The 7,374-nt window shown below is 42.2% G+C and overlaps 1 long non-coding RNA gene across 1 annotated transcript; it reads right to left on the minus strand.

Annotated features, from left to right (window-relative positions):
* Positions 1-2,860: 2,860 nt before the first annotated feature.
* On the minus strand, positions 2,861-4,406 carry LOC127149351 (uncharacterized). Its single transcript, XR_007820848.1, has 4 exons — positions 4,168-4,406; positions 3,991-4,062; positions 3,862-3,911; positions 2,861-2,926 (listed from the first exon to the last, which is right to left on the minus strand). It is a non-coding gene; the product is annotated as an uncharacterized LOC127149351 (long non-coding RNA).
* Positions 4,407-7,374: the final 2,968 nt, after the last annotated feature.

Genomic DNA, 7,374 nt, shown 5'->3' on the forward strand with positions numbered 1-7,374 from the left:
GCCCAGAAAGGACACCTGCTTCAGCCAAAACTCACACTTCGAGAACTTTGCGTATAATTTATTATCCCGAAGTGTTTGCAAAACCATACGTAAATGCTCCTCGTGTTCGGCCTCCGTCTTGGAGTATATCAAGATATCGTCGATAAACACGATCACAAAAGTATCTAGAAATTCCCTAAACACTCTGTTCATCAAATCCATAAATACTGCCGGAGCATTCGTCAAACCAAAAGACATCACAATAAACTCGTAGTGTCCATATCTAGAACGAAATGCTGTCTTCGGTACATCCTCATCCTTAATTCTCAGCTGATGGTACCCCGACCGAAGATCAATCTTAGAGAACACTGTGGCTCCCTGTAACTGGTCAAATAGATCGTCAATCCTGGGCAAGGGATATCTGTTCTTTACGGTTACCTTATTCAACTCCCTATAGTCAATGCATAGACGCATCGATCCATCCTTCTTCTTAACAAATAAAACTGGCGCACCCCAAGGTGACACGCTCGGTCGAATGAATCCCTTATCAAGCAGTTCCTGCAACTGTACCTTCAGTTCTTTCAGTTCTGCGGGGGCCATTCTGTAAGGGGCTCTGGATATAGGAACCGTGCCCGGCTCTAACTCTATGGCAAACTCAACCTCTCTGTGCGGAGGTAACCCTGGAAGTTCCTCAGGAAAAACGTCCGGATAGTCCCTCACTACTGGTTCTGATGACAGGGATACATCGGCCTCTCTAGTATCCACCACGCTCGCTAAGTTACCCCAAGTACCCTGACTGAGCAGTTTACTGGCCCTGATGGCTGAGATTACCTGAGGCAACGACTTTGACCTTCCTCCCTTAAATTTAAAACTGGCCATCGAGGGAGGGTTAAACGTTACCTCCTTACGTGAACAATCTATGCTGGCGTGGTTAGCGGCCAACCAATCCATACCCAGGATTACATCAAAGTCCAGCATATCCAGAACTATCAACGTTACCCCAATCACATGGCCTGCTATCTCAATCTGGCATGCTTTCACCTTTTCCTTCGACAACATACATTCCCCGGAAGGAGTAGATACTGATAGAACATGGTGTAAGGGCTCTACCTCTAAGCGGGCATGCGACACAAATGCGGAAGAGATAAAAGAATGTGACGAACCCGAATCAAACAAAACTAAGGCGTAATGCCCCAACACTGGGAGCGTACCTGTCACTACTGTGCCTGCCTTCTCAGCCTCAGCCCTGTTGGTAGCAAAGACTCTACCCTGATGTGGAGCACCTGCTCCCTGATTCTGCGCGATCCCCGTGACTCTCAACGGGCATCTATCAGCTGTATGACCCTCTTGCCTGCACTTAAAGCAGGTCCTGGTCCCGAATAAGCAACGGCCCAGATGGTGCTTCCCACAAGTGGTACACAACGGCTTTCCTCTGGCAGCCTCCCCTGCCTCAAAAGGTTTCTGCTGGAAGCTGCGAAACTCACCACCTGGTTTGAAATTCCCCTGTGGCAATGGAAAAGGCTGCTGCTCAGCCTTCCTCTTCTGTCCCGACGTCGAACCTCTACCAGCGGTCTTAGACGAGTTGGCCCTCTCCTGTAAACTGAGATCCACTGCCAGGCGCAGTGCATCGGCATGAGTAGCGGGTCTGAAAGCTCGGACCAAACCCTGAATGTCCAGTCTGAGGCCTCTAACAAACTTATCAGCTCTGGCCGCCTCGGTCGCTATCATCTCGGGAGCGAAGCGGGATAACATGTCAAACTCCGCATCATACTGCTCCACTGTCAGGTCACCCTGCTCTAAGTTCAGAAACTCCTGCCGCTTGGCATCTCTCAAACTGGCAGAGAAGAATTTCGCATAGAAACTCTCCTTGAACTGCTGCCACGTGATCTGACTCACATCACCACCTAACATCCTCTCTGTAGTCTCCCACCAGGCAGTACCTCTGTCAGTCATCATAAAAACAGCACACTGAACTTTCTGATCCTCAGGGCATTTCATGTAACGGAATATGGTCTCCAAGGACGATAGCCACATCTGAGCTCTGGTGGGGTCCTCCAAAGACCCATCAAACGTCGTGGGATTATACTTCCTGAAATCCCTCAGGTGCTTAGCCTCTGCCGACAACTGATCCGGCACAAACTGGGGTGCAACTGGTACCGGAGCCGGAGCTGGAGCAGGAACTGGTGCTGGAGCTGGCGCTGGAGCTGGCGCCGGAGTTGGCGAGGCAGGCTTCTGCTGCTCCCGCATTTGCATTATCATATCTCTAAACCTCTGCTCCATGGCGGCTAGGTCCGCATGAGTAACTGGCGCAGCCGGGTCAGGGGCTTGGGCTACAGGCTGCACCTCAGGCTGAACGCGTCCTGCTCCCCTTCCTCGGCCTCCTCGGCCACCCCTTCGTGCACCTCTCCTTGGTGGCATTTCCTTAACAACCACCAACGATTTCCTTTAGTCACAAATGGTAATTGAATTTGCAGTTTAACTTAGGTAAGGTAATGCATGTAGAGTTATACATATACTTTCATGAGAGCGTACCTGACGAGCGGAAAGGTTCGTTTCAGCCATAAGGACACAAAACACAGACTCACATTATAAGTCAGTCTACAGAACCTAAAACTTAGGCTCTGATACCAACTGTAACGACCCAAACTTTTCCGGACTAAGCTGAGGTCACTACCAAATACCAAAACTCGACCATTCAACATAAAATTTAAAACGGACCAGATACGATTCATTAAAACGTTATAAACCTTACAAAAGACAGTTTCGGGCCCTATTTTAAATAATTCAAAAAAAATCACAAAATAAAATGTCAAGTCACCAGTCCAAAATCACAGTCAAAATATTCCGACAAAATACATAGCGGAAGCGAAAGAAAATCAGACGCGTCCATATGGCCTTCACGCATCCTTCCTGCCTCTCGTCGGTCTGCCCCTCGCTGTACCCCTACCTGAAAGGTTAAAGAAGAGAAAGGGTGAGTATAAACATACCCAGTAAGGGACCCACTACTGGGCCCGTTAGGGAACAACAGTTAACTTCCTATTCGGGGGTACCCTACATAACAGTCTAGTGGTTCCGTAGAACGCACATATCAGTCTAGTGCTCCCGAAGGATGCACATATCAGTCTAGTGCTCCCGAAGGATGCACATATCAGTCTAGTGCTCCCGAAGGATGCACATATCAGTCTAGTGCTCCCGAAGGATACACATATCAGTCTAGTGCTCCCGAAGGATACACATATCAGTCTAGTGCTCCCGAAGGATACACATATCAGTCTAGTGCTCCCGAAGGATACACATATCAGTCTAGTGCTCCCGAAGGATACACATATCAGTCTAGTGCCCCCGAAGGATACACATATCAGTCTAGTGCCCCCGAAGGATGCACATATCCGTAAGGCACACTACCCCATAGATGAAGCTAACCGTTACCCCTCAGTCCAAACTAACTGTCTACATCAGCCACATCCCAACGACATTCATATCACAGTCCCACCATAGGCTTTGTCAGTCAGATAGTATAGGTTTAAACATCTACACCCTCAGTTGCTTTATGCATTACCGATTCGCGCACCAATAGGGAAACCCTAGGTCCAATCGACTAACCAACCAAAACCGGACTCACTGTCCTTCCCCGTCCAAATTCCATGAAGCACATCCAGACCAGTGTTTAATACATACTAAACCGTAACTTTAAGGTCCATCAACATATAATTTCAATCCACAAATAGCAGTCACAGTATATTTTCATCAGACAAAATATAATATCAGTACTTAACAGTCAACACGCATACAGATATTCAGTACAGTCACTAACGTGTAATCCCCTGTGGATTACTACGGTTTTAACCTGGACTCGGGGTCCAGTAGTAGGAAAACCCTTACCTGAAATTCGGTTATGCCCCTCGATCGAAATCTACGCTCAACAGATCCACCTAACGAAACACGAGGTTTTAGTTGATGACTTTAGTAGCAGTTGTTTTAAAAGGTCAGAAGCGCTAACCGCTGACTTACCCAAGGAAAGGAAACTATCTCCAACCAGGCCTGCCGCGGAACCCGAGAACTTAAGCGTCAACTCTGTACTACCTTCAAGGGAGAAAAGTAGGGCCACATCTTAATCCAACATTCAAACTCGAATCGGACAAGGTAACATTAGGGAATTCATCAAAACAATCCTTACCGAAGACTCACCGTGAACCGAAGTGGAGGAAAGAAGGCTTAGGTGGCTCGGCTCGGCTCGGCTCGGCTCGGCTCGGCTCGGCTCGGCTTGGTTCGGCTCGCGGCTCGGCTCACTCGGCTTGCGGCTCGGCTTGGTTCGGCTCGTGGCTCGGCTCACGGCTCGGCTTGGTTCGGCTCGCGGCTCGGCTCACTCGGCTCGTGGCTCGGCTTGGTTCGGCTGGCGGCTCGGCTCACTCGGCTCGCGGCTCGGCTTGGTTCGGCTGGCGGCTCGGCTCACTCGGCTCGCGGCTCGGCTTGGTTCGGCTGGCGGCTCGGCTCACTCGGCTCGCGGCTTGCTCGGCTCGCTCGGCTCGCTCGGCTCGGCTCACTCGAATCGGATCCGTGGCTCGGGTCGGGTTGCTCGAATCGGATCCGTGGCTCGGGTCTGGTTTCACGACCACCTTGGCTGCGCGCGACGACGGACAACTTCAACACGGTGATGGCGGCGACGGCGCTCCCCTCTGTGTTCTGCCGGCGTCGGAAACAAGAGATGAGAACGGAGAGGCTGCCGACGGTTGGAAGCGAGTCGGGATTGGATGGAGGCCGCGACGAACGTCGGTGGCTGGCGGCTACCCCACGGATGAAGACGGAGACGACGACGGAGATGGGGACGGAGATGAAGAGAAAAACGGAGATGGAAGAGAAAGAGAAAAACGGAGGCGGACGAGAGACGGTGGGGCGCGGCGTCGGGGAGGAAGAAGAAATGGATGGCGGCGGCTGCGGGAGAACGCGAAACGGAGGGGGAGGGGCGTGCGCGCATTAGGGTTTTGATTTTTTTTAAAAAAAAATTATTATATATATATATATATATATATAAATCTTAAATAATATATAATATTAATAATTTAAATTAAATAATAATATATATATATAAAAATATAAATAATAATAATAATAATAAAGTAATAATAATAATATATTTATAATATTAATATTAAATAAATAATAATTTATTTTATTGTTTTAGAAATATCACTATTTCTATAATATTAATTTATAATAATATTTAAAATGTTAATATTATAACAATTAAAATAAATATTAATAATAATAATAACATCAATATTATACCATTATTATATCAATTTGCACTTTAAATAAAACGAGAAAAATTTTACCTTAAAAATTTCGGAACGTTACACAAAAGCATTTCCTTTACAAACAAATAAAAAGAGAAGAAAAAAACACATATGGTGAAAGTATTTTTAAGTGTCAATCAAGTATTAAAAAGAAATTATTCGATATTAATCATATATATATATATATATATATATATATATATATATATATATATATATATATATATATATATATATATATATATATGGAGAGAGAGAGAGAGAGAGAGAGAGAGAGAGAGAGAGAGAGAGTAAAAAGAAAAATGAAACAAAATAGTTAAAAATATAAAAGGAAAGTAACAATAATAATGAGTGGTTGGAAGCAGTCCACTTAACACAGTCATAAAACGTGGAATTAGTTTAAAACAAAAGAAGGGGATAACACGTATAAAGTAAAAAAGAATATAATTTGGTAAACTGAAAGGAAAAAAGAAGGAAAAAAAAAAAATAAACAAAATTGTTGGGTTCCAGCAAATACGAGAGCATAAACCGTTGAAGGAGGGATGGACGGAGTGAAAAGGCTGAAATTATGACGCAATACATCGCCCAACTACCAATTTTTGTTTTAACTATAAATTTGACACCTAACCATTTCCAAAATATATAGAGAAATATAATTTTATTACGAATTATAAAGTTTAAATAGATTAGAAATAATGGGGCCGACTATAGCCATTCCCAACAAAGAAAGATAGATGCCTCGGAGAAAGGTAAACTTTTATAAAGCGTAAGGAGTTTTTGTGTTATGAGACATTATTTGTGTTTGACAAGTGGATGGTGATCCTTCACTTAGCCGCTTTGAGTTCTTCAATTATTGCCGTCCATCTCCATATATACGATTTTCATCATCACATCAAAATTAATATATACTTTTTTATTTTATTTTTCATTTTCTCCTGATTTGATTCTCCTCTTTCTTTCTTTCTTTCTCTCTTTCTTTCTTTCTTTCTTTCTTTCTTTCTTTCTTTTTCTTTCTTTCTTTTTCCTTTTTCTTTGTGTATTTTAAAAAGAATTTTTTGGATTACAAAATAGTTCCTCTTTTAAAACCATGAACTTGAAGAAATTTCTCTTTGACTTCAATAAATTGATTAAGTAATTCGTATTGCGGCCCGTGTAACAAAACATCAAACTATTTACGGTCCGTGTAACGACGTCGATGAAGTTAGTCATTTTTTAAATATTTTAAATTTTTCATTCCTTCTTTCTTCTCTTCCTCGCTATGATCTTTCATTGTCATCCTTCTTCTTTTTTTTCACAGCGATTTCTTTCTATGTCTTCCTCTCCTTTTTTTCCGTCGCGATTTCTTTCCATATTTTTTTTTATGTCGTTTAAATTTGGGTAATCAAATCTAAACGATCATGTACAAAAAATAGCAAAATCTAGACGTGTATAAAGAATCTTCTTTTCCTCTTCTTTTTTTACGTCATTTAAATTTGAATAACCAAATTTAAACGACCGTGTACAAAAAATAGCAAAATCTAAAAGATCATGTATAAAGAATCTTGAATGATCGTGTAAAAAAAGTAAATGATCATATAAAAAAATAAATCATCTTGTAGAAAAATCTAAACGATCGTGTACCAAAATTTTTTTTAAAAAAATCGTTTAACTAGTATACTATTTGTATTAGGAATATTTCACAGCGATTTCTTTCCATGTCTTCCTTTTTTTTTTTTCCGTTGCGATTTCTTCCATATCTTTCTTCTTTTTTCTTTTTTTATGTCGTTTAAATTTGGGTAACCAAATTTAAACGATCGTGTACAAAAAATAGCAAAATCTAAAAGATCATGTATAAAGAATCTTAAATGGTCGTGCAAAAAAAAGTAAATGATCATATAAAAAAAATAAATCATCTTGTAGACAAATCTAAACAATCGTGTACCAAATTTTTTTTTTAAAAAAATCGTTTAAACAAATCTAAACAATTGTACCAAATTTTGAAAAAACAAATCGTTTAGGTTTGGGTCCAAATCTAAATCATCAAATAACCAAATTAAACGATCGCGTAACAAAATTAAATGATAGAATTGAAAAAATAAATTGTAGCCAAATCTAAAACAAC

The sequence above is a fragment of the Cucumis melo genome, chromosome 5 (assembly GCF_025177605.1).
Source record: "Cucumis melo cultivar AY chromosome 5, USDA_Cmelo_AY_1.0, whole genome shotgun sequence".
Taxonomy (NCBI): domain Eukaryota; kingdom Viridiplantae; phylum Streptophyta; class Magnoliopsida; order Cucurbitales; family Cucurbitaceae; genus Cucumis; species Cucumis melo.